Below are 7,323 nucleotides of genomic sequence, written 5' to 3'. Positions count from 1 at the left end.
AAATCTTACTAGCTACTGGAGGTACAAAATGAAGAATGATCTAGTCTCTGTCATTAAGAAATTTACATTCAGGGGCAGCTAGGTGGCACAGTGAATAGAGCACTGGCCCTGGAGTCAGGAAGACCTGAGTTTAAATCTGACCTCAGACACTTAACACAAAACTAGCCATGTGACTTTGGGCAAGTTACTTAACCCCAATTGCCCTGCCTTCCTCCCTCCAAAAAGAAAAAAAAAAAGAGAGAAATTTACATTCTGTTAGAAGGATATACAATACTATGTATTGTATGAATTTGTGTACTGTAGGAATTTTGAGGCAGAAAAGGGAATTTGAAACTTAGACTCAGTAAAGACTTCATGAACAGAAAGAACACCTGTGTGAAGCCTCTAAGGAAGAGAAGGGTTTTATACGCAGAGTTTGGGGGTGGTGAGAGGGGTAGCATATTCTAGGAAGAGAATGTGGCCTATACAAATATATGGAGGCTGGAGGCTGCATGTCAAGCTTGAGTAACAGCTAATAGTACAATTTGTTTGGAAGGTAGAATAGGAAATAATGCAAAACAAGTTCAGAAGGATAGGGAAGAGATAAAATTTGTGTCACCTTAAATGCCAGGCTAAGTAGTTGATATTTTTTGCTATAAGCAAAGAAGAGCCAAGGGAGATTTCTGAGCAAGAAAGTGACATGGTCAGGTTAAAAAATATATATATCAGAGTGTGACAGCTTCTAGTAACATGGGGAAACAAAAGAAAGCGAGGAAATATGCTACCATGAAGCGAATGCTTAGTTTACGAGATGAGAGATTAAAAGAAAAAGATCGATTAAAACCAAAAAAAGAAAGAGAAGATCCCAGTACTCTCAAAGAAAGAGAAGTTCCCCAGCACCCGTCCTGCTTGTTCTTCCAATATAACACGCATTTGGGACACCCTTACTACATCTTGGTTGATACCAACTTTATCAACTTCTCCATCAAAGCCAAGTTGGACTTAGTTCAGTCAATGATGAATTGTCTGTATGCCAAGTGCATTCCCTGCATAACTGACTGTGTAATGGCTGAAATTGAAAAACTGGGGCAGAAGTACCGAGTAGCCCTGAGGATTGCCAAGGACCCACGATTTGAATGATTGCCATACTCTCACAAAGGAACATATGCAGATTATTGCTTAGTCCAGAGGGTCACTCAGCACAAGTGTTACATTGTGGCTACAGTTGATCGAGATCTTAAGCGAAGAATCCGCAAGATCCCTGGAGTTCCCATCATGTACATTTTTAACCATAGGTTATAACATCGAGAGAATGCCAGATGATTATGGAGCCCCTCGATTGTAACATCAAAAGACTGAACTTCCTGTGACACCAGTCTACAAAATACCATTCTAGTCCCTTACTTGTCCTTTTGTGTAAAATGGGGTTGTAGAGATTTGCTTTTTTATCCTATTCTGAAATGATTTTTCTATCTTAATGAAAAACTCATTTAATTTATACATAAATCAGTTTTGTTCAGACAAAATATATATATATTATATATCATTATAGTACCTATATGAATGATGGATTCAAGAGAGAAGAGAATATAGTAGGTTACAGATTAAAAAGTTCTTAGTGGTCAAAAATAGATGGTAATGGTATCAACCATCAAAAGCATCATGAATCTAACAGGATACTTATCACTTTCTTTTGAGGAATAATTGTTTCCCTGGGCTTCAGGAGAACCAGTAGTACTAATATTATTCTAGTTAGCTTAATTGAAACCTTACTCCAAGCATGGAATCTTTCCTACCTCTTCCATTCATTTGTTCATCTTTTCCCTATGATTACTTTATATTTAGACAGCATAACAATGTCACTCAGCTCTCCCCCCAATTATGACTTTCATTATTCTGAATATGATTGGTCAAACAAAAGTTTGAGGGGACAAAAAGTAGTAGGGACAAAAGTGACAAGGACTGATCCTCACCCCTCAAATCTAGCCTGTCTGCTAGGTCCTCAACAACTCCTAAAAGTTTGTGTGCTTTGGGGGCCTAACAATTCTTCTGTCATTTTAGAAAGGGAGGAAGTCAGAGGTCAGAATAATTGCTCCTACATATCTCCTTGTTTTTTCCTGTGACTGTGAAAAGGAATAGTGGCAAATGCCAATAGTAGAAAAAGATTTTTTCACTATATGAAACTCTTCCTACATAGCGTATGGTGTAGTGGAAAGAACAATCGATATAGGGTCACTTAGAGTCATAAAACATTTGAATCTCTGAGATTTTACACATCTTGCTCTCTATTTTTAGGTCTGTTTCCTTATCTGCAAAATGAAATGATTGGACTTGAGAATCATTAAGATGCCTTTTAGTTCCAAATCCTCATTTGTTGCTTTATTAACAGAACATCTCATTAGCATACAATATTTTACATGACATCCTAGAACCCTGAAAAACCAAATAGACATTCCAAAAGTATTGTAACTTTCTCCTAGGAAGTAGCTTATACACAAGCAGAAGCAGAGACCCCAGTATGTTAAAAATCAGTTTCGACCTGTGAAATCTAATCTTCTCCAATAAAACGAGATGAAAAGAAGGATAATTGTGTCAATGTTACATAGTTTTTTAATAGTTTCCTTCACTATATACCTATACATCATTGTGTATTTAACCCTCCAGGTAATAACATTTGCATCAGGTGTAATTTTTCGGTCCCAGAGTTTCTCTATTTTTTTCTCTTCCTTGCAAATTTTAGGTGTCCTTCTTATTTGTTTATACACAGAACTCAATATTGCTCTAGCTAAATGATTATCCCCCCCCCCCAGTATTCTTATTACCTCATATATAAAATTAAATAACATCCAGGACACAAGTTTAAATACTGATGTATTTCCAATAATTTTACAACCTGGCCTCCTATACATAAGCATCTCCCTTATCTTGCCCAGAAACCCAGTCACTAAGATACTTGTCATCAATCAAATGAGATAATTTTTGTAAAGCACTTAGCACAGTGCCTGGGGCACAGAAGGTAGTTGACAAATGCTTGCCTCTTCCCTTTTTGGCCATGAGCAGGATGACCACCTCCACTTTTTCCAGCACTAAGTGTAGTTTTTTTCATTAAAACATCTTGCTCCATAATGGAAGTGGCTAGCTTGTTTTCTTGTATTTTAATCATTTAGCACAGTGCCTGACCCATAGGAAGTGCTTAATGAAGTATTTTTTCCTTCTTCCATTCATTCATTACAATTCCTTGCTTTGTTATTTCTAAGGCAAGTTCACAAAGTTAAATTCTCAATTAGAATCAGTGGTTTTATTTCAGATTAGCAATGTATATACTTCTACCCTCTATGATTTTCTTTATTCTGTGTGAATGATAAAATATGCTTTAATCAAGAATATAGTTAGAAAACTACTTGTGCTTCTCCTTTAATATTGCCCCACATACATTTCAATTATGGAAATAACGTTAAATATATTATATTACATATCATATATTTAATAAGTATATTTTTGTTTAAGTAATGGTGGATTGATTGGCCAATAGACTTGCACAGAATGGTTGACTGATGCAGTCTCCACATGGCTTCTGAAACACATGTGGAAGTTTAATTCTGCTCTGTTAATCATGTGGTATAGAGGAACCTCTTTGTTTGGCAACATAAATATCAATTATAGCTAGCATGTGTCTAATGCTTTAATGTTTACACAATTCTTCACATATATTATCTCATTTGATTCTCACAGCAACCCTCTAACACAGGTACTACTATTATGCTCCTGGGAAGGTAGGTAGAGTGGGGAGAGAGCATAGGTCCTGGAGTCAGGAAGACTGGAATTCAAATTTACTCAAAAACAAACTATCTCACCCTGGCAAGTTGCTTAACTACGTCTGCCTCAGTTTCCTCATCTGTAAAATGAGATGGAGAAGGAAATGGCAAAACACTCCTGTATCTTTGCCAAGAAAACCCCAAATGGCATCACGAAGAATCAGACATGGAAGAACAACAGCAACCTTATCATCCTCATTTTAGAGATGAAAAATCTGAGAGCAGGAAAAGCTAATTGACTTGTCCAGGGTCACACAGCTAGTAAGTATTTACACAGCGGTGCTTAATAAAAGCTTATTAGCTGACTGAGAGATCTTCCTGACTCTAAGTCTAGCACTGCTTCCTTTAGGTCACATACTTGCACAGCTAGAACTGGGAGTACATTCAAAAGGTACTTGTTACCAGAACCTGTCCCTTCTATGGTCTGTCTTCTTCCTGCCATTCGCTTAAGAGAAGAGAGACAATGCTATGATATAAAGGTATCAAACATGGGGTCTATTTGACTACTGCCATTGACAACACCCCCTTGTGACATAAGCATATTAAAATAAAAATGGAAATTTTTTAACAAAATAAATATACAATGGACCACAGACAAAGTTAATATGTGTTTTTTGGGGGATTTTTTTTTGCTTGTTTTTGTCAGTATGCAGCCCTCAGGAATCCTGATTGTTTAGCAGTCCTGTTTCTATTTCATTTTGACAACAGTCCTGTAAAGGGAGAGGGCTTGGACTTTTTTCATCCGAAGCCCAGTTGGATAAGAAGCCTTGGTTCTTTCCCTTGGCATTTGTTCTTTCATTTAAGGTTAAGGAGATTGGAGTCTACGATGTAAGTTTCAAAAGATTGGGAGAGTTAGCCCCAAGGATGTCCATGCTGGAGTCAGCCACCAGGTAGTGCAGCTTTAAAGTCCCCCAGATGGAAGAATAACCATCCCACTCTGGGAACCTAGCCAGTGGCAGCTGAGACAATGCTTCCTCCAGCAGAGGAGTCAAATTTGGACTTGAACTCATTGGTTTGACTTTGGATATTCTGATTAATCTGTTCCTCATAGAGTGATCTAGTGTCATTGCATTCTCATTGAGTTAAGTAATGATTATCAATGACATACTAACACCCACCAACAGCTTCCTTGCTGCTCCACAGTATTTCAGTGCTAAGTACAAGACCTGAACATATGTGTTTTTAAGGGATGGCTAAGATTAACAAGGCCTTGTGAATGAAATAGTTGAGAAGCAGCAGAAAGGCAATACTTAAAGTTTCTCAAGGGACTGAGAATTGAAACAGCTCCAGGTGGTTTCAGATTTCACTTGAAACTTTCCTTACAGAATGAATCACTAAGTAAAAATCTGGGGAAATGCAGAAGATATGTTAAGACAATTTTCACAAAGCCTTTCAACATGTTCTCCTTCAAATGTGGCCTAGGAACTGACTTTTTGGCCATATTTCTTATTATGTTATGCACGTATATGTATTATGTCTATATATATAAATATATACATATACATATGTTATTGACTATAGGCAATTTTTCATGCTCTTTCCAACTGAAGAAAAACAGAAGAAATCAGAAAGGAACTGATAGAAAACAGAACTATACCAGGTAATGTGCTAAGCACTGACGATAAAAAGAAACGTAAAAACATATGTGTGTGCATGTATGTGTGTGGGTGTGTATGTGTTTGTATATATATGTGTGTGTAAAATACACCCACACCCACACACATAAAAAGTGCTTGCCCTCAAGAAGTTCCTACTCTATAGACACCATGGCTCAGGCCCTCAATTAAATCAGATTTAATTTAGCTTGTATTTATTTTCTGGTAGCACTTTGGAAAGACTGATCTTATCATACAACTGGGTCAATGACATTTAGGAAACATTATATGAGATTGTTTCTTAATGAGGATATTTCTGTGTTTAGTTTTTATTGATTATGAAAAAAGCATTTGATTCTGTAGATTAAAACAGTCTTAAAAGCTGTCCTTCAAAAAGATGTCTCCCACCCATATCAAAATTAGACAAGTTTCTTTGAAACATAAAACAGAATATAAGTTCAATTGCAGGGAGTAGTTATCTTTTGGTTTCTGTCTGTCTGCACCACTTATCACAGTGTCTGATACAGAATAAGTAAATGCAACAATATACAATGAAAAATATTTATTAAACACTTACTACGTAGAAAAAGAAATACAATACCTGACTTCAAGGAGATTACAATATAATAGGAAAAGGCAATACAGAAAAATAATGTGGTGGACAGACAGGAGGGGCATCAAGAATGAGGATGGAGGAGTTAGAATGACTTGGCTTTTGAGCACTCTATAAGAGGAGGTGATGGGAACAGTATTTTGCTCTGCCCTCTAGCCCTCCAAGCAGACGGGCAGCAGCAAATGAAGGTGCTGATGAATTGTGAGTAGCAACCTCTATGATGATAAATCTCCTGGTGGTAAGTTTAGATGGGGGTGAGGAAATGGTGATGATGATGATGGCAGAGTCAAAACCCTGCAGCTCAATTGGTAGCAAATAAATGCTTACTGATTTGACAATGTTTATTAATATTAAGCAACACAAAAAGCAATCAACCATCAAACACTAATTAAACACCTGCTCTAATTGTGTACCGTATTAGGTACTGGAGGAAGGAATGCATTTTTTTTCTATGTTCACCAAAAATTTCTGCCATTGTTAATAGAAGATGTATAACCTAAAGTTCAAAAGGAAGGATATCCCTACATAATGTGAGGTTCTCCAGATATTGCAATTTTTAGATGATATTGGCTTCCTCAGAGAAATCAAAGAGATCTATAATCACTCAAATGAGTTTAGTTTAACTATCCACATAGGCAAAACTAAGCAAGTAAAGAATTCCTATTGTCTAAACAATGATGTACAGTTGTATAAATAACCAATAAACTTTGTTGATCACTACATCTATCTTGGCAGACACAGCAGTTGGTTCAGGGGCTAGAACTGAGCAGGGATCACAATTAAATATCAGATTATATAAAATCATGTTTGGTGATTTACTTTAATCTCCCTTGTTCTTAGTTCACTAGCAAAAAGATATGAATATTGTTCTAGGACCCTCTGTGCCCTACTGGCACCATCTTATAGGGAGTTATGTTCCAAAGAAAGAATATCCTACATGGTTAAGAAAAAATTAGTATGGGGCAGCCAGGTAGCACAGCGAGTAAGAGCACCAGCTCCAGTGTTGAGAAGACCTGGAGATCGAATCCCAGGCTCAGACATTTAGCACCCACCCAGAAACACCTGGCCGTGTAACCTTGAGCAAGTTACTTAACCCCAATTGCTTAGGGGCGGCCAGGTGGCTCAGTGAGTAAGAGCACCGGCTCCAGTGTTGGGATGACCTGGATCAAATCCGGGCTCAGATACTCAGCACCACACCCAGAAATAACTGGCCGTGTAACCTTGAACAAGTTACTTAACCCCAATTGTGTTAAAAAAAAAAGAAAGAAAGAAAAAATTAGTAACAAGTTCAAATACCATGACAAGAGTGGCACAGGAACTC

At 37.2% G+C, this 7,323-nt stretch overlaps 1 pseudogene; it reads left to right on the top strand.

Moving 5' to 3' along the window:
* Window positions 1–690: 690 nt before the first annotated feature.
* LOC138150158 (rRNA-processing protein FCF1 homolog pseudogene) lies at window positions 691–1,505 on the top strand (annotated as a pseudogene).
* Window positions 1,506–7,323: the final 5,818 nt, after the last annotated feature.

This window comes from Petaurus breviceps, unplaced genomic scaffold (assembly GCF_028583685.1).
Source record: "Petaurus breviceps papuanus isolate PSGF00001 unplaced genomic scaffold, PetGlider_PUasm1.0 140, whole genome shotgun sequence".
Classification (NCBI taxonomy): Eukaryota; Metazoa; Chordata; class Mammalia; order Diprotodontia; family Petauridae; genus Petaurus; species Petaurus breviceps.
This window is presented reverse-complemented; position numbering and strand designations above follow the sequence as displayed.